Genomic DNA, 21,657 nt, shown 5'->3' on the forward strand with positions numbered 1-21,657 from the left:
ACCTGTGCGACGTCACTTGGGAACTTACCTGCCTTCCTGGGGACCAGGTTTCCTCCCCCCAAAGTGGGGTGAGAGCACATCGTCCTTGGTAGGTCCTGGCAGGAGTGAAACTGGGAGGCAAGACAGAGCAGAGGCTGGTTTTTCTCCATCTAGAACAAAAACTTCATGAATTCCTTGGGTTGACCTTAATTCTTTTTATTATAATATTACTCAAATATGTGCAAACATAAATTAGGTATAATTTCCTTATGGTTATAGCTCTTATACATCTATAAAAACCAAAACAAATTTAAAGCTTAAATACAAACAAAACCATGAAACTATAGAAGTCCAATTAAAAGCATGAATTTAATGTGACAGATGATGTTGTTGTGCCAGAATTAACCCGCCTGACTCTCCTCGGGGTGCTCCTGGGCAGGCGGGGTCGGGAGTTCTCAAGGTCTCGACTCCCGAGTGTCTGCCTCTGATGCCCCCTCACCTCCCTCTGTCACAGGAGCTTTTCCAAGTTCACCTCCCCGGGATCCTGCACTTGCCCGGCATGTCATGACTTCATCTGGGCTTCACCTGGCAAGAGGTGTTCTTTACAAGTGCCGTCCTCTGTTTGCTCATGGTTGGCCCTGACCCCAACTCCATCCTACCCACAATTACAAGGCAGGGCACTGGGCACAGCATTTGGTTACATGGCAAGTTTCCGTAATATGTTGACATGGGTTTTAGGAGAGTATTGTCAGAATAAAAGAACAAAAACTTTAACTTATCGTTGAGACTTAGAAGAATCCCAAGAATATGACCTTGAACCCCAGGTTGAGAAACACTGGGATAGTGGTGAAGAAGACGGAGCTTGAGAGACCTGGTTTGCACATGGCCACTTAAGGCTATTGGACTTTGGGCAAGTTATTGACCTTTCTAATTTCTAAGCCTCAGTTTTTCTGTCTATAAATTGGGAGTAATAAAAGTATCTGCCTCGTAAAGTTGATGAGTTGTATGAAATGAGTTAATGAATTAGAGCTCTGTACTGGGTTGACTAGTGTCCCCCTAAAATTCAGGCCCACCCAGAACCTGTGAACGTGACTTTGTTTGGAAATAAGGTCTTTGCAGACATAGAGTTACAGTGAGGTCATGCTGGATAAGGGTGGGCCCTATTCCAATGCCTGGTGCCCTTATAGGAAGTGAGAAATTTGGACACAGAGCCACAGAGAAAGACAGACAGAGAGAGAGAGAGAGAGAGAACACCTGTGATGACAGAAGCAAAGATTGAAATGATGCTTCTACAGTTCAAAAAAAGTCAGGGATTGCTGGCAACCCCAAGAAGCTAAAATAGAGGCATGGAAGAGATTCTCCCTCAGAGCCACCGAAAAGGATGCAACCCTACTAACACCTTCATTTTGCACTTCCGCCTCTGGAACTGTGAGACAGTAAACTTATGCTGTTTTAAGCTACCCAGTTTGCGGCACTTTGTTACAGCAGCATCAGGAAACTAATATACGCACAACACAGTGCTTGACATATACAGTAAACAATATATGGTGGCTTTTTATTAGCAGATGAGACTTTCAGGCACTTAAAGAAGTACAAGATGGTCTACAAATGCAAGTTTCTATTCTCATTTCCCCTTCAATTTCAGCACACGGGTTTAACCCTAACGTGCAGTTTGTATCATCATCATCATCATCATTCAGTAGTGTCACACTTTTCAGTTTACAAAGCTTTTTCCTACAGATTTCTCACAGTGACACTATGGAGTAGATAAAATTAACAATTTTTGCACATTGGCCAAGGAATCTTTTAGAGCTAATTGGCTAAATGCAATGTGGTTTCCCAGATTAGATCCTGGAAGAGAAAGAGGATGTTAGTGGGAAAACCGGCAAAATTCAATTACAGTCTGTGACTTAGTTTATAGTACTGCACCAGTGATAGTTTCTTAATTTTGACAAATGCAGCATGTTTATGTAAGATGTTGTCAGTTTATGAAATCTGGGTGAATGGTACATAGAAACTCTCTATCTTTGCAACTTTTCTTTAAATCTCAAATTATACAAAATACAAAGTTGACTTTTAAAAAGTGAATTGGAAATACTCTCCAGCTGATTTGAATATTTTGCTGGACCGTCACTGAGCAGCCCTGCCAGATGAAAAATATCTGACATATGGGGAGTTGTAACCACCCTCACCTCTGCATCCATATTTTTTCTCTTAAAACTATAATTATTTTCCCACTATTATTAAAACTCCATATAGGAAATTTGGAAGATACGTAAAATTGAAAGGAGAAAAGAAATCTCGCCATGATCTCGCCACTGATAAACACCCACCACGAGCGTTTTGGTCTATCTCCTCACCATTTTTTGGTTTGGGCATTAGGTACATGTAAGCATCCTGGTCACACCTCCCACCCCATGCCCACCTGAGCAGCTGGACATTGTTAGAGAGAAGCTCACAGTCATGCTGGCGGTGGGGGAGACTTTAAAACTCTCAGCCATAAATTTTTGTTTATATTGCAGTAAATTTGATTTACAATGTTGTGTTAGTTTCAGGTGTACAGCAAAGTGATTTAGTTATACATATACATATATCCATTCTTTTTCAGATTCTTTTCCCATATAGGTTATTACAGAGTATTGAGTAGAGTTCCTTGTGCTATATAGTAGGTCCTTATTGATTATCTATTATATATATAGTAGTGTATATATGTTAATCCAAACCTCCTAATTTATCCCTCCCCCTGACCTTTCCCCTTGGTAACCATAAGTTTGTTTTCTGAGTCTGTGAGTCTATTTCTCTTTTGTAAGTAAGTTTGTTTGTATCATTTTTTTAGATTCCACATATAAGTGATATCATGATATTTGTCTTTCTCTGACTTACTTCACTCAGTGTGACAATATCTAGGTCCATCCTTGTCACTGCAAATGGCATTATTTCATTCTTTTTTTATGGCCGAGTAATATTCCATTGTATATATGTACCACATCTTCTTTATCCATTTATCTGTTGGTAGACATTTAGGTTGCTTCTATGTCTTGGTTATTGTAAATAGTGCTGCAATGAACATTGGGGTGCATATATCTTTTCAAAGTATGTTTTTCTCTGGATATATGCCCAGGAGTGGGACTGCAGGATCATATGGTAGCTCTATTTTTAGTTTTTTAAGGAACCTCCATAGTGTTCTTCATAGTGGCTGTACCAATTTACATTCCCACCAACAGTGTAGGAGGCTTCCCTTTTCTCCACACCCTCTCCAGCATTTATTGTTTATAGGCTTTTTGATGATGGCCATTCTCACCAGAGTGTAAAACTCACAGCGACGAATCCTAATGGGCACCCAACGTGTGCCTGCTTCATAACTTCTTCCTTCTGAAATCACTTACACACACACACGCACACACACACACACACAGCTCTCCTGTCTTACCTGGTAACTATTCTTAGTTGGGGAAATAGGAGCAGTGAGAGTCATGGCCCCATCTTCCCATGACCAGCACCACCAACCCAGTGGCCCCTGCCCCCCGCCATGTGCATCCAGGCCGGTCCTTCTCCTACCTGAGCACCCTCTCAGTGACTCGCTTCTCCTCTCCTGAATCATCGGCGTCTCCCTCCTCACTCCCAACAGCATGAAAGGGCTCCACTAGTGCTTATCTCGGCCAGGAAAAGGCTTCCCCGGGCCCTGCATTGCCTCTACTTGTTACCCTGTTCTCTACTCCCATCTCATCAGAGCTTCTTGGGAGAACTGACTACAGCCTCTGTCCCCATGTCCTTGACCTGCTCCAGCCAGGCTTCTGATTTGGTGTTGGGGAGATAGATGTCTCTTACTGGTGTCCCCATCTGTCTCCGTGTTGTGAAAACCTGCTCTTCTCTGTTCTCACCTTCCTGACCCCTTGCTGCATGGCCCTCAGCTGAGTATTCCATCCCCCTCCTGGGGTCCCACATACCAGCCTCTCCTGTGGTTCCTTCTGTCTTCATCTCAGCCTCCTGCTGACTCCCCTACTAATAAGGCCTCAGAACATGGCCCTGCTTTCCTTTCCAACCTTCGCTCATAACTGTCCCCCTGGCCACTGTGCCCTCTGTCTATTCCTCAAATGATCCACCCTTGTTCCCACCTCAGGACCTTTGCACTGGCTCTTTCCTCTGCCTGGAGTGCTTGTCCCATTGGTATTGTCAGGTGCGTTTCCATATTGTAATTCAGACCTCAGCTCAGATATCCCATCCACAGAGGGGCTTTCCCTGATGGCCCCAGTCCTTTCTCTCTGTGCAGCTCTCTCACCACCTGGCATTTCTCTTGTTTGTTTATTTGCTGGCTTATTTTATATCTCCACCCATTCCCTGCTACCGCTGGTGCGTTTCTTCCACTAGAGCTTGGAGCCCACATGCCTTGTGCATGGCTCTACTTCCAGGCCTGTAACAATGCCTGGTACATGGCATGTGCTCAAGAGATATTTGTTGAATAAATGGATTAGGGGTGAGTCTGTAATTCTGCACTCTTTTTTTCCTGCCTGGATGTGAAACTGTAACACTTCCACTCTTTCAGATACTGTTTCCAATGGCTGCACTATAATCTACATAGTTGAGACACTCAAATTTATTGACTCCTTTTCCTCTTTTGGACATTTATATTAATTAAAACTTTTCCCTATTATAAATAACTCTTCAGTGAACATCTTTACATATAAAACTTTTTACATATTTCGGATTATATCCTTAGGGTAGAATTCCAGAAATGAAAGTGTTCATCAAAAGGATCTTTTGCCCTTTAGAAGGTGACTCATCTATAGGGAAAAACCACTTTGTATTTTGTATAGATTCTATAACTGTTTGTTGTAAAATGACCAAAACATATGTAAAGTATTATAATTGTGGAATCCTTTCTGCCCAACGCTGTGGAAGGTGCTATGAGTAGAAATAAGGAAAGAAAAAAGCTAATCTCTAAAAAGAAAGAGAAAAAAAAAACGTTAAACAGAGGAATGTGGCAGAATATAGCCATGACCTGACCTAACTTGAATATGGTAGGTACCCGCAGGGGGTCAGCACTGGGACTGACAGAAGCTGGCAACCTGTTGAGTCTAAGAGGGAGATGAGTGTGTCTGCTCTGCTTTTTCTGTAATACTTGTATTGCACTTTACAGTTTGTCAGTCAGTTCCACCCCCACTTTCTCGGGTGGTCCTCAGATCTACCTAGAGAGATATTTGGGGGGTAGGTGTTGGTGCTCTCACTTGCAGAGAGAAGCTTGGAGTGATTTGTCCAGGTTCACAGAGCTGGACCCCAAGCCCAGAAGGTCTGACAGCAAGTCCAAGGCCGTGACCTCCCCCCACCATTTGCAGAGTCGATGCTCCTGTATATCACACAGAAATGGCTGGATGGATTGTCCTGAGTTTGGAGGGTGTGTTAGAGGCAGGCTCGTGTAATACTGGCAATGTAGCCCTCACACGTTCACATCAAGGGTGCCTCAAAGACACAGGACAACATCCCCCAGGGAGGCTGAAGCTGCGGTTTGCCCATGGGCACGTGTGGACAAAGAGTGCAGTGACCATGGACAGAGAAGAAGAGCAGGCACTTCCATCAGGCCCGGAGCCCTGGGCGTCCTTCCAGCGGCAGGGTCTGTGTCCAGCTGCTTCTCACACAGGCACCTCTGTGCTTCAGCCTAGTAGAGGTGGGTCAGCCTGGGGTTTGGTGAAAAGCACATGAATTCACAAAACGTGAAACCTCAGAGATCATCTTGTCCTACCCATTCAATGTATAGATAAGGAAACAACCCAGAGAAGCGAATTTCCAAGGCCACACAGCAAGTTCAAAGGGAGCCCAAACAATATTTTCCTTTATTACAGCATGATGCCTCTCATCTGTAGAGTATTACTAAAGAAATGCAGCTTTATGATTTTCAAGTACTCAGAGTTACACTAGAAAAAATCACCTGTCCAAAGCTCTCAGGGAAAGAACTTTAATGAACAGATAAGTTATGTTTTCTAGACAAATGAACATTCCCCCACCCGCCACCAAGGGCATTTGAAAGAAGTCTACGTATCTTTCTTTCCCTGTGGATTTTCTTAGCATGCTCTCTTCAGTAATGGATGAAGGTGAGTTTCAGCCCAGTTATCGTTGAGATGATCACAAACCTCAAACGATGGGGTCTAGTGAATGAGGACGTGCTGCTCCATGAGCTACTGGGCGTCATTTCTAGGTCGCCTGATGGTACATAACCATGCAGGGGAACATGAGGCATTTCCTGAGCTATCAGACGCTTGACCTGGGCAAGGATCGGAAGACAGGTCGGTTTGAAGGAATGGGAATAAGGTTTTATATAATTCTCTGTGCCGATTGAATTGCCCCTGAGATGTTTTACCCCATCTGCACATTCCATCCATGGCACGGGGTGGAGAGGGGTGTGGGCAGTGGCAGGGAAGCACCAGTCTACTTGTCCGGGAGGTGGTGGGCAGCTGAGTATGTGGAGACGGCGTCACGGCCTCTTCCTCTTCCCTGTCATCCTGCGGTTCATTCACTGTCCCTTCAGGCCTGCTCCCACGTCTTGATCAGACCATCAGAATGGAGGCTACACATTCTTTGTTAATAATTCTTGTAAAAGGCTTTTTCAAGATACTTGCACTGATGTCAGAACTGATTCCCCTCGGCAATTAGATGCAGTGAATAGATAATCTTTTATGTTACATTAAAGCAATCCTTTAACAGCAAATCAGATTCCTATCTCGTCAACCTTCTGGTGATGGGAAAGGCTCAAAGAAGACTACCATTTTTAACATATCCTCTTAAAAAAAGAGGCAGGTCAGCTGGGGGTATCTGAAGGAAACAAGGGTTTCATTTGACATTTCCCCTCTCCACTCCTAAACATACTTGTTCCTGGGCATGGGGACTCATTCTGTGCCAAAATTATTAAAAGCATAATGAGATAAAGAGTGAGACTAACACTGCAAGTTGTTGGCATGGTGGGTAGGGTTTTGGCAACATATTTTCTTTTTTGTCTTCCCTCCATCCACTCAATCCAAAATGACAGCCTTGAAAATTTCTCTATGATGTTCACTGTGTTCTAAAACATGACAATGACCATAATTCAAATTTACGGCTGGGTTTGTATGTATGTGAGTGTGTGCTTTCTATTTTTTTAAACTAGTAATGAAGTTGTAAATGCAGCATTTCTTTCATTACCTATTCATTAAAGATATGACATGAAAACAGAGTTTCCATGGAAATGGCTTTGTGGTTTCTGAGTACATAATAAGAATTTCATTGTTTACACTATAGCACAGATAACTGACGGGTGTTATTGTAGCTGGTAAAGTCTTATTTAGCTCCATGAATACATGTAAGGGCAAAGGGGTGGTGTGGTCTGTCCTCCCGCACGCCCGTGTGAGAGCAGAAGCCTCACGATCGTCAGCGCACACACGCCTTAGGATGGAAAGTATGCGTCGAGCTATACCTTTTCAACACACTTAAATATTGTAACATTCCAAATAAAAAGAGCCAAAATAGTTCCACTCAAGGTTCAACATGAGTCCATTTAACGTAAAGAAACGTTTTTCTCTGCTAATGTTTGGGCTATGACATGAGGCTGCCTGGGTTCAAGTCTTGGCTTTTATCCTTACTAGCTGCTAATAATAATAAATCCCAATTAAGTGACTTAGCCTCTCTCCAAGCCCTAGTTTTCTTATCTGTAAAATGGGGACAACATACATACACAATACATTAGATATAATATATATGTATATATATGTGTATACATGTGTGTGTGTATACACATATACATCAGATTCTTATGGGGATTAAAAGAGAAAGTGCCATAAAGCACTTAGCAGATACGGGCTCCTATAGTGTTCCCTACCTGTGATACATTGTTGTCATAATTGTTTGCCATTAACAGGGTGGTAAAAACTGATGGGTGCTAACCTTCACCTCCTCTTCCCTGAGACTCTCCCTGGAGGTAGAAGAGCTCCCTCCCTGCCCTGAGCAAGGACAGAAGGCACCTGCCCCTCTCTTGCAGCATCTTCCAGTTCCTTTTTGCCTTTAATGATTTATGGGTTTATTCCTCTTTCTATGAGGTCATGCTCTCCTGGCAGGCAGCGGCCACCCCAGCCTTTCCCGTCATAGCCCAGGCCCTGGCGCAAAGTAGAAACCTCCCAAAAGAAAAGTTTGATTTATGAAAAATTAAATTAATTAAAACCCACTGTGTGAACTCAGTTCAGGGGATGAGTTGTGTCTTTTTTGTTTCGGTTTGGTTTGACTTGGGAGATGGGAGAAGCATAAGGAGGCCAAGATTTTTTTTTTTTTTTTTTAATTTGAAAGAGTATAGAAAATGCATGACACTAGGCTGAAAACGCGAGTCCTTGATGACTAAGATCCACTTCGGTTTTCAAAATATTCCCCGGCCAACTGTCCTGCAAATCAGGACTAGGGTGAGGAGAGGGAGGCACCCAGGGTGCAAACTTTCATGTGGCACTCACTTTCAGGGCCACCCGATGGCTAGTACATTTTATGCTCCAGGTACCTCACAGCTTTACCCTAGGCCCAGCCCTGTGTCCTGTGGCCAATGGGGTTGGATTCTGTGTTTGTCAGACCTAGGCTATGATACAAAGCTCTCTTGGACTGAGTCACGTAAAGTCCTTTCCTGGTACTTCCGAGAGAAACATGAAACAGTAAGGACGATAATGCTTCCTAACACAGCAGACGGGAGATGTAACCGGGTGACACTGGCTGTTACACTTTATAGACAAAGTGATACCATTTGGTTCTTATTTATAAAACAGACGTTAATCCAGTTCTGCATGACTGTAGCACAATTTACTCAAAACATGCCAGGAAGTCTTCTAGCCTATTAAAATAAGTGTTCCACCGTCTTCATCTGTACCACGAATCCTGATTGCTGGCATCCAGATGAGAGAAAGAGATTCAACCATGAAGACATGGTTGACATAGACTATGACTATATAGCAAGAATTTTAATTGCCAGAAGTATTCCTTGAATAATTATACAAGTTAGGAGCAGGGGTGCAGGGAAAGAGAGAAACAGAGACACAGGTGTTTTCCCTAGCCCGTTGTTTCATGGACCAGAGGGGCTGCACTCACCACCTTTCCTAGGCGCCCAAGTAAACCAAAAATGCCTAGACCGAGCATCATGCAGGAAGGCAAGTTAAAACTGGAAAACTGACCCTAAAATTTACGTGGAAATGCAAAGGACCTAGAATATCCAAAACAATTTTGAAAAAAAAAAAAGAACAAAATTGGAGAATGTACACTCCCTGATTACAAGACTCATTAAAAAGCTACAGTCATGGGACTTCCCTGGTGGTGCAGTGGTTAAGAATCTGCCTGCCAGTGCAGGGGACACGGGTTCGATCCCTGGTCCGGGAAGATCCCACATGCCGTGGAGCAACTAAGCCCATGTGCCACAGCTATTGAGCCTGCCCTCTGGAGCCCGCAAGCCACAACTACTGAAGCCCACATGCTACAACTACTGAAGCCTGCACATCTAGAGCCTGTGCTCTGCAACAAGAGAAGCCACCGCAATGAGAAGCCCGAGAGCACCACAACGAAGAGTAGCCCCCACTCACTGCAACTAGAGAAAGCCCGCGTGCAGCAGCGAAGACCCAACACAGCCAAAAAAATAATAATAAAAAAATTTGTTTAATTAAAAAAAAAAAAAGAAAAAAGCTACAGTCATCAAGACAGTGTGGTCCTGCCATAAACATGCCATAAACATAGACGTAGAGATCAATGGAACAGAATAGAGTCCAGAAGTCAACCCACATATACATGATCAATTGCTTTTCAACAAAGGGGCCAAGGCAATTTAATAGGAAAAGGATAATGGTGCTGGAGCAATTGGATTTATATGCAAAAAAGAACCCCAACACTTAAGTCACACCATATATAAGAATTAACGTGAACTATATATCTAAATGTAAGAGCTAAGATTATAAAACTTCTAAAGAAAACATAAGTGAAAACCCTAATGATGTAGATTTGGCAAAGATATCTTAAATATAACAAAAACAAACAAAAAGCACAATATAATAAAAAAATGTATTACATTGATTTCATTAAAACTAAAACTTTTGGGCTTCCCTGGTGGCGCAGTGGTTGAGAATCTGCCTGCCAATGCAGGGGACACGGGTTCGAGCCCTGGTCTGGGAAGATCCCACATGCCGTGGAGCGACTAGGCCCGTGAGCCACAATTGCTGAGCCTGCGCGTCTGGAGCCTGTGCTCCGCAACAAGAGAGGCCGCGATAGTGAGAGGCCCACGCACCGCGATGAAGAGTGGACCCCACTTGCCACAACTAGAGGAAGCCCTCGCACAGAAACGAAGACCCAACACAACCATAAATTAATTAATTAATTAATTTTAAAAAAAAAGAATAAAGAGACTTTAAAAAAAAAAAAAAACTAAAACTTTTGCTCTTCAGAAGTCTCTGTTTTGAAAATGAAAAGGCAAGCCACAAACTGGGAGAAAATATTTGTAAAAATTTATCTGACAAAGGACTTGTATCTAGAATACATAAAGAACTTTTATAATTGAATAATAAGACAACCCAATTTAAAAATGGGAAAATATTTAAACGGACACTTTATGAAAGAAGATGTGCAGATGACAAATAAGCACGTGAAAAAGTGCTTAGCATCAGTACTCAATTAGGGAAATACAAATTAAAACCATGATGTGATATCATTACATGTCTACTAGAATGGCTAACAGGAAAAGACTGACCACACCAGGTGCTGGGGAGGATTTGGAAGAACTGGAATGAATCCTCATACACGATTAGTTGGAATATAAAATGATACAACTACTTCTGAAAACATTTTGGCAGTTTCTTAAAAAGTTAAACATAGACCTGCCATAGAAACCTGCCATGCCATTCCTAGGTATTTACCCAAAAGAAATGAAAGCATATATTCATACAAAGACTGTACTCAAACCTTCAGAGTGGCTTTATTTATAATAGTCAAAAGCTGGAAAAAAGTACAACTGTCCATCAACACGTGAACATATTATCAAGTTGTGATATATCCATATGATGGACTCAGCAATATAATGGAATGAACTATTACAACAGCAGTGATGATTTTTTATGCTGAAAGAAGGGAGACAAAGAAAGAATATATACTGTGATATTCTGTTTATATAAAATTCTGTGAAATGCACACATCTATAATGACAGAAAGCAGATCTGTCTGGGGATGGAGGCGCAGAGAGGATTGGGGGACAGATGACTAAGAAAACTTTGGGGGAAACAGTTATGTTCATTGTCTGGACCGTGCAGATGGTTTCATGGGTGTGTACATACACCAAAATTCATCGAATTTTACCCTTTAAATATGTGTAGTTTATTATGTGTCAACTTTACCTCAAAGTTGTTTTTTTAAAAAAAGGTGAAACAAAGCAGTAGATGAGTCAGAAAAATAGTATGAGTCATGACCCCAAAACTGTGGGAAGAGCTACACAATATGCTGAGAACCTTCCTCTTAGAAGTTTTCCCAGGACAAGGCCAACAGGAATCTGCAGGAGCATCTCCCAGAGGCGCCCGAAGGAGTGGATCCAAGCATCTCCCAGAGGCGCCCGAAGGAGTGGATCCAAGCATCTCCCTGTGGACTCAGGTGGACACTGGGATCCCCCACCCCGTGAAGGGCTGGCTTCTCTGCTGCGGGCAGTGCTGCTGGCTGACATGCCCCCACCTGTAGCAGAGCGACAGGCATCTAGCTCTGGGTTGCCCTGAAGCCCCTCTCTGGATCCCCCTTTGGCAGAGACCCTTTCATTCCCCAAGAAAGCAGGAGCCTGTGTCCCTGGCCCAGCTGACAAACACCGTATTGTCCTTGTGATGCCATCAGGAATCCATTTCTCTGATGAAGAGCTCTGCAATTCCTACTGCCAAGCAGGACAATGAGCCTCTTCCCTCCCTGCCCATGTCTCAGCCCTCACGCCTCCATCCGAGATCCTACAGTATCTGGGCACTCTCTGCACCCTCCTTGTCCACCCGTAGTTGTCATAGCAACAAATGACAACTACAGGCATGACTGAGATGTGATACTCTTAAATATAACTATTCAATAACGTAGCAATAAATAATTGATTATTATTTTATACTCCAAGGAGAACTCCGTTTTCATTATCTCATTATTTAACAATAATTAGATGATCTGTACAAAGCTACATGATTAGGGAACAGCAGAGCCAGGGTTCAAAACCAAGATTGCACCTTAGGTCTTAATACTAGTGTTTTCCAAACCTTGGTGAAATTTGTGCACCATTTGTCCTCTCAATTAATTAGAACTTTTCTTTAAATTGATTACCTTTTGTAAAATAATATGTTGTTTTTTAAATGTCATGTCACTTCTGTAAATGAAAAATAAGTATCACTTGTCACAAATGGGAAAAAAAATAACTATAAAAGCAAATGCAGTGAACGCAAAAAAGTGTTATTAACAGCTGGCCTGAAGCTGTTGTCTGCAGAAGGCTCTGAGCCTGGGGCATTGGAGAGGTGTTAAAGACTAACACCCAACTGGGATTTTGTTCCTGACTGGAACCAAAGTGATTCAAAGGGAATTGGAAGGGGAATCACTTCGTCACTGAGTGAGTGCACTGGCAGTTATTGCCCATCTTGGTGCCACGTGAAACCATCTGAGGGGCTTTGCACATCCGGCTCAGCCACCTCGCTGGTCATCTCGAGCCCTGTGAGTAGGTGGGGGAGACCATCCTACTGTGAATATTGCCATCTTACTGGCTCTGGGGCAGTGTGGCCAGTCAGAAGAGTGCTGGCTTTGTGTTTTGAAGACCCAGGTCTGAGCCCTGACTCTAGAAAGAGTCCCATGGTCCCAAGTCCTCTGTGTTACTCAGGTTCTCCAGGGAAACAGAACCAGCAGGAAATTATCTGTCTCTCTGTCTGTCTATTTATCTATCTATGTATTTATTATGAGGAGTTGGCTTATATGACCATGGAGGCTGAGAAATCCCATGATCTGCCGTCTGCAGCTGGAGACCCAGGAAATCCAGTGGTACAATTCCCGTCGGAGCCCCAAAGCTTGAGAACCAGAGGAGCCAATGGGGTAAATTCCAGTGCAGTGGCGGGAGAAGATAGATATCCCGGTTCAGTCAGTGAGGCAGGAAGCAAAGGGGGTGAGTTCCTCCTTCCTCTGCCTTTTTGTTCTTCTCACCAGACCCTCAGTGGATTGGAAGATGCCCGCCCACACTGGGGAGGGCAAACTGCTTTACTGAGTCCACCGATTCAAATGCTAATGTCATGCAGACGCACCCTCACAGGCACACCCAGCAATAAGAGTTAATCTGGGCACCCCGTGGCCCAGTCAGGTTGACACATAAAATTAACCATCTCGTCCTCCAAGGCTCAGCTGGCATCTCTAACAGAAGCCTGGGTTGAGGAAGCGAGGTGCGCAGCAGCCCCAGAGCCGGCACTTCCAGACAGTGGGCAATGCTTCCCTCCTATAAGACATGCCTGCGGCACATGCTGGCAGTGAGCACGGTCGTGTACTGGGGCCCACCTACAACACACTTATATCTTTTCCTAGTAGAAATCCCACCTCAGCACCCAAAGTATCCTGCATTGGGTGGGGTGAGGCCAGGGCCAGCCCCAAACTGGCAAAACACGGGGTCCCCTCAGAGTCTCTGCAACGGGCCCTGATGGGTTGGGTTCTGCTTGATTGGCACGCGTGCCCTGCTCAGGCCTCTTGGTCACGTGGCCTCGAGCTGTTTGGAGAGCCTGAAAGGCAGCACACAGGAGCACTTACTTCCACTCTCTGGCCAGCCTAAGAGGCCTCTCTGGGATGTGCCTTCTGTCTCATATCGGGAGGGCATTTGATTTGCTACAGAGCTTTCCAGCACAAAGTCTGAACGACCACTGCTCCCTCCTTGCTGTGAATGGACTTCACCTCTGAAGCTTGGAACGGTGGCGGAGGAAAATATTTCCATGCACCTTCAAGGTCAGAAAAGAAAGTGAAGAGCATAAATATGGAGCAGACGTTGCTGAAGTCAAACAGACACTGACATCAGACACCCAAAAGCAGAGATTAGCTACACACAGCTGGTCGCCAGCCTACTGCATCTCCTCATGTGTGTGGGGTTTGTGTTTGTGTTTGTTTTTTGTTTTCTCTATGGAGCTGGCTGTCATCCTCACACTTCTTGGGTGGGGCCGGGGGCAAGATGTGATTTCTTAAGGATTTTGTTTACTGTTAGATGTTATCCGGCCCCCGAACAAAGTCTCAGGGAAGGCCACTTGTTCTCCTGAAGCTGGGGGTCAAGCAGATCCCCTCCTCGCAGGGGACGGCATCACCTCCTTCCATGGGTCACTCCCCCTTGCCAAGGCTGGTCCTCCCATCTGGTCATCCCTGGTTCCTCTGGGACCAGCAGTGAAGGATTCACTCCTAGGGCTTCAAACCCACTTGTGTGAAGACACTGCCTTAGACAAGTGAGGTTTGGAAAGGCTAGGATATGGCCCTTTTCATTCTATTTTAGTGAGATTATTGTGCAGCTCACTGGGTTAGTAGGTGGGAGTTGGCTTTGTGTGGATAAAAGAGCTGGGTGGGGTAACGGGGAATCCGGCCAGCTGGGTCCTGGACACATTCACCCCCGTGACACTGAGCAAGTCGTTTATCTTCTCAGAGGATTGGTTTCCTCATCTGTAAAAGGAAAATGAAATTGTTCCTTACTCGTTATTTTGAGGCTGCAGCATCATTGCTGTTCATTCTAAAGCATAAGATGCTGTATTGAGGAGAGATTGTCTGCTCTTCCGATGATGATGGCCATGTAACAGTAAGGATGGTGGCGGGAAGGGAGAGAGCTCTCAGTCACTGGCGCCTCCCGCCAGGTTAATGTGTGATGCTGGCCGAGCCAGACACTGACATGCACCCGCATTCACAATCAGATCCTCAGCATATCCACAGCCCTTAGTGAACCAGAGTTCATCTGCATTTAGTTTTTCAAACAAAACACCCCAGTGTCAGTGGTTTCACTGAAAAGAATCAAAATAAAAACAAATGTCCCCATGGCTCCCTGTGCCCAGTGCTCCCTCAGCGGGTCGCTCCCCTCTTACGCCTGCACGCCGACTGCTGCTCACTGGCCTCTGGGGCTCCCTGTGGCAACCAGAACACCCGCTATGAGACCCAGCGGTTCTCAGCCTGCACTCTTGCACGCCCTGAGATTGCCGTCCACTTTTAAGGGCAAGTGCACGTGTCTGTTTGCTTTAGAAAGGGAAAGGAAGGCAGCTTGCATCTGATTTTCCAAGGGAACAATGACCCAACAAGGCTGAGAGCCATTTTTGCTCCCTTTACTGTGCTTTTTAAAGGAAAGAGTGTGAAACCCTCTTTAGCCTGGAGAAGGGAAGGTTTGAAGGTGCTAGAATCCCCTCTCCCAAGGTTGAAGAGTCCTCCTGTGAAAAGCTGCTCTCTGTTGTTAAAGAGGATGTGGTGCCATGGTAGAATGCATGTCACAGAGAGGGACCTTCCGTGGCAAACGAAGACTCTTCTACCAGCAACGGTTGTGCAGCCTGCCTCATAAGGGAAGAAGTGTGGGTCTCACAGAAGGTTCGAGTGGCTTCTGGATAACTATTTGTAGGAATGTTTGTTCCCTAAGAAATTCCTGCCTCGAGGGGAACCCTGAACTACACAGTTTCAGTCATCCTGACCTGCTTTAGCATTTTAAGACTTTGAAATTAAAAGACAAAAAAAATTTGTTGAAAATGTATCTGAGTTACAACTGTTGTATCCAACATTCATTAGTGAAAAGCACAAATAGATACAAGCTTTCTTCAGAATATAGTTGACTGCCTTGTCTTTTTAAATTTTTTTAACTTGTACAATTTAATTTTCCAGACTATTCCCCTCACCCCACTGCCATCTCCCTGATAAATATTCCCCTACACATTCACAAATGCATATGGTAGCAAAGAGTATCATTTCCTAAATATAACTGAGTTATGGGCACTGTATATTCTCATGGCCATTCTATTTTAGAATTTAGAAAACACGCTGAAATATAGGAGTGCATGGAGTATAAAGGAACTTAAGGTCACATTATCTACTTGGTGGTGACAGGTACCATTTTTACCTGTCAGTTGGTCTCATACAGCCCATTGATAGCCATGTGAAATCTGACTTCAAGAATAATTTGGTTCCTCCTGTTTTCTCAGAGAACCATAAATTGTAGTTATTTGGTATTATGTGTAATCATTTTCATAGAAGGCTAGATTTAAAAACTTATGCTGCACATTTTGTATATGTTATCTCAAAATGCTTAAATGTTTGGAAGGCTGGCATTACATAGGACTAATGGGGAAATTATTCCAAGCCCAAATTTTCAGCTCTGACCTCTGATTTGTATTCATAACTAACAGTAAAAGGTGAAATTCCACACCGTCAAGATAAAACACAGTTCACACCTGAACTGAAAACATACCTAAATCGATCTTTTAGCCAAATTTCGAAGCCTAACCTATTGAAAAGATTAGGGTTGTAGATGGTATTGATTGCTGGGGTTTTCTCTGCACAGTTTAAATAATGCTTCTTTGTCTTTCACTTTGACGGACATTCTTTGGGAAGCATAGCCGGGAAGAAAACAGTCTTCAGACCAGCTTCCCGCGGAAGTCTTCTTTCCAGAAGGGAGCCTCTGCTGGGACCCCCCCAGCATCTCAGGAGAACAGCTTTGCTCTTCTGCATCTGACAAATAAGGCCAACATGATAGATCTCTCGGCTTAAGGACATCCTAAATATTTATGGAATGACATCTTTCTCCATCAAGATTCATGATCTAGATTTTCAGCTACCAAGAGGGACCTGGCCATTGTCCTAGCGAGTGTCACATAAACATGGCCTTTTCATTTTTCACATTCAGAGAGCAGAGTGAATCAAAGTCAGAGGCATGCAAATATATAGTCAGAAGACAATAAAAACAACAAAATCTTCCTCTTTCAGATTTCAAAGGCAGCAAGGCATAGAACCTGTTTCATGAAGCAAACATTAACACAATTCAGGGAGAGTTTTGTAAACAGCACTTCAAGTTATGATCCAGTATGTTTCTTGAAGACTGAATTTTAAATTAATATTCTTCTAATTATTTAGCAAACTTCTTCAAAAAAATCAGTCTGTACTATGTTACAATTGCAAATTGTAAAAACATGATTTCCATGGTAGGTTGAGAGCTGAGAAACTAAATTTTGAGGTTAAATTAAAATGTTTGATATGTAAAAATTCTGTGATAAGCCTTAGTTGTGCAATTAGGTGCAAGCACATGTTGTATAAATAACAAACCATATCTCTTACATAAAACTTAGCAGTTAGTATGATCTCAGGATTTGTATCATGAGATGACTTTTTTTAATGCAAATTATAGCTTACACACAACTGTTGAGTTGCTGAGCCTGGGAGACTTAATCGGTCTTATAACTGTTATTAGTAATTCATGGAAATTGATTACCTGAACAGCAGTCAGATCTTTACTATTTCGTGGCAGAGATGATAAACACAACTGTTTGTTGTCAGGGTGATTTTTTTTTCTTCTTTTTATTTATTTATTTATTTATTTATTTATAATTTATGGCTATGTTGGGTCTTCGTTTCTGTGCGAGGGCTTTCTCTAGTTGTGGCAAGTGGGAGCCACTCTTCATCGCGGTGCGCGGGCCTCTCACTATCGCGGCCTCTCTTGTTGCGGAGCACAGGCTCCAGACACGCAGGCTCAGTAATTGTGGCTCACAGGCCCAGCTGCTCCGCGGCATGTGGGATCTTCCCAGATCAGGGCTCGAACCCGTGTCCCCTGCATTAGCAGGCAGATTCTCAACCACTGCGCCACCAGGGAAGCCCTCTTCTTTTTTTAAAATAAATCCATTAAAACTGCTGGAAATCATGCTGGTTAAAACAGAAGTTTGCAGTTTTCCTAGTACTTTATGCCTCTTGGAGGAGAATTCATTATAATAACAGAGTACTGGCCTGACTCTATTTGTGTGAAACAATGGCCTCTTTGGAAATGCTAGATGTGTAACAAAATGAATGTACACTGCCCTCACAGAGATAAAAATATTGATTGTAGGAGCACCACAGCCTAAAGACTACAGGTTATTGGAAAATAATGAAATCTCGTCTTTCTGTTCCAGCGTCTTAACGCCCCAATTATCGCTAGAGTACTTAATTATCCAGTGAGCACATCTTCAATAATGGGCAGGGTTCTAAAGAGGAACAAGCAAAAAATTTCTTACTTGATTTTTTTACTTGCTGTTTTTTCCCCTAAGAGGTTAAAATTAAGTGACTTCCTCCCTCCTGTAATGCATTCTTGGATCAGGACTGTCAAGAAGACATGAAACTAGAGGTTAAGAAATAGTAAATTCAGGCCACCTGGATAATTGGATTTAAAATGTTCTTCCTTTCATATTAGCCAGACACCTTCTTGGTTACTAAAACAATTCTCACTTTCCTACTAGCTTCCTGGACCCATTTTGGTGTAATGTATTCTTTATTCTCAGTTGACTTTAGCCTAATTCCATTGGATTAAAAAAAAAAAAAGCAAGACCTATTTGCTCTTTACAAGAGTTTCACCTTAAATATAAAGGCTATAAAGGCATTAGTGCGTCAAAAGTAAAAAGATAGAAAAAGATATCAAAATCTTAACTATATATTATAAATTATAGGAAAACTGGTGTGGCTCTATTAACATTAAACATAAAATTAAAGACAAGGAGTGCTACAAGAGATAAAGAGGGAGATGAAAAGGGATCCACTAATCAGAAAGACCTAACAATCCTAAATTGTGTATGAACCCAATCAGAGCATGAGAACACATTAAAAGACAAAATAACTGTAGGGAGAAGTAGGCAGAAAAAGTATAGTTAATGATTTTAACACTCCAGTCTCAGTAATTGATGGACCAGTAGACAAAACGTCAGACAAATAAGAGAATAGCATTATAACATAATAATAGCATTATAATAGCTATTATAATAGCATTTGCTATTATAGATAGCAGATAGATAATGCTATAGATAATAGCATTATCAAGCTTAAGTTGATGATATTTATGACAAAATTCACCCAACAACTGCAAAATACAAGTTCTTTTTAAGTGGACACAGAGGTCAAAACAAGTCTTGCTAAATTTGAAATTATGCATAGTAAGTTCTCTAACCACTATAGAATTATATTAGAAATCAATACAAATATCTTTAAAATGCTCCATTTTTCATTGAAGTATAGTTGATTTGCAGTGTTGTGTTAATTTCTGCTGTACAGCAAAGTGATTCGGTTATATATACATTCTTTTTTAATATTCTTTTCCATTATGCTTTATTATCGGATATTGAATATAGTTCTCTGTGCTATATAGTAGGACCTTGTTGTTTATCCACTCTATATATAATAGTTTGCATCTGCTAATCCCAAACTCCCAATCCATCCCTCCTCTACCACTCCCCACCCCCTTGGCAACCACAAGTCTGTTCTCTATGTTTGTGAGGCTGTTTCTGTTTCGTAGATAGGTTCATTGTGTCATATTTTAGATTCCACATATAAGTGATATCATATGGTATTTGTCTTTCTCTTTCTGACTTACATCACTTAGTATAATAACCTCTAGTTGCATCCATGTTGCTACAAATGGCATTATTTCATTCTTTTTTTACAGCTGAGTAGTACTCCATTGTATATATTTACCACATCTTCTTTATCCATTCATCAGTTGATGGACATTTAGGTTGTTTCTATGTTTTAGCTATTGTGAATAGTGCTGCTATGAACATAGGAGTGCATGTATCTTTTTGAATTAGGGTTTTGTCTGGATATATGCCCAGGAGTGGGACTGCTGGGTCATATAGTATTTCTATTTTCAGTTTTCTGAGGAACCTCCATACTGTTTTCCATAGTGGCTCTACCAACTTACATTCCCACCAACAATGTGGGAGGGTTACCTTCTCTCCACATCCTCTCCAGCATTTGTTATTTGTAGAAATTTAATGATGACCATTCTGACCAGTGTGAGGTGGTACCTCATTGTAGTTTTGATTTGCATTTCTCTAATAATTAGTGATGTTGAGCATCTTTTCATGTGCCTATTGGCCATTTGTATTTCTTCTTTGGAGAAATGCCTATTTAGGTCTTCTGCCCATTTTTCAAATGGGTTGTTTTTTTTTGTTGTTGTTGAGTTATATGAGCTATTTGTATATTTTGGAAATTAAGCCCTTGTCAGTCTCACCGTATGCAAATATAAAATGCTCCAATATTTTGATATTAAACAATACACTTCTAAATAACACATGAGGCAAAGAATCACAGGAAAAATTAGAAAAATTTTAAACTGAATTTTATTGAAAATGCAACATATCAAACTTTGGGGGTTGAAGTTAAAGCAGTGGTTAGAGAAAATTGTATAACTTTAAATGCTTGTTTTAGAAAGGAATAATAGTCTAATCTTAATGATCTATGCTTCCCCTTTAAGAATATGGAAAAAAAGAAAAACAAATTAAACACGAAGTAAATGGTAGGAAATAATAAAGATATAAATGGAAATCAATAAAATGTTAAACAAATAGTAAAAAGAAATCAGTGAATCCAAAAGCTAGTTCTTTGAAAATATCAATAAAATGATAAAAAAATCGTAAGTTGAACCATTTTAAGTCAGGGACTGCCTGTATATGAAGAAAACAATGTACTGCTACCCTCTTGCTCATCCTATAGAAAACTTAATTTTAAGAAAATACAGGAGAGGGACTACTCTGGTGGTGCAGTGGTTAAGAATCCACCTGCCAATGCAGGGGACACAGGTTCGGGCCCTGGTCCGGGAAGATCTCACATGCCGCGGAGCAGCTAAGCCACCACTACTCAGGGTGCCACCACTACTGAGCCTGCCCCCTAGATCCCGTGAGCCACAACTACTGAGCCCACGTGCCACAACTACTGAAGCCCATGCGCCTAGAGCCCATGCTTCGCAACAAGAGAAGCCACCGCAATGAGAAGCCCACGCGCCACAACTAGAGAAAGCCCGCGTGCAGCAACGAAGACCCAATGCAGCCAAAAATAAATAAATAAATAAGTAAATTTATTAAAAAAAAAAATACAGGAGAATATCTTACCAAATATTTGTTAGCAGGAACCAAAAAAAGGATGAAACTATGAAAGAAATATTGATAAATTGCATTTCATCAAAATTTTTAACTTCTGGTCATCAATAGATACTATCAAGAAAAAGAAAAGGCAAGTCACTGAAAAATTGCCTTTTCTTTTGATTGATTAAAATAATCTTAATACATATATCTGGCAAAATATTTTAATCCAGACTGTGCAAATATTTTCCACAACTCAATAATAAAAATATAATCAATCCAATTAAAAATAGGCTAAGTACATAAACAGATACTTAAAAAAAGAAGATATATGAATGGTCAATAAGCACATAAGGTGTTTAACATCATTAATCATGAGGGAAATACAGATTGAAACCACAACAAGAAACCAACTTCACGCTCACTAGCTTGGCTAAAGTCAAAAAGACTAACAACATTAAATGTTAGCAAGGATACAGAGCACTCAAACTCTCCTACATTGGTAGTGGAAGTGTCACATTGTATAAATACTTTGGAAAACACATATGTAGTTTCTTATAAATTAAACATATATCTGACCTATGACTCAGTAATTTTATTTTTAGGGATTTACCCAAGAAAACAAAAACATATG

This window comes from Balaenoptera musculus, chromosome 16 (assembly GCF_009873245.2).
Source record: "Balaenoptera musculus isolate JJ_BM4_2016_0621 chromosome 16, mBalMus1.pri.v3, whole genome shotgun sequence".
Taxonomy (NCBI): domain Eukaryota; kingdom Metazoa; phylum Chordata; class Mammalia; order Artiodactyla; family Balaenopteridae; genus Balaenoptera; species Balaenoptera musculus.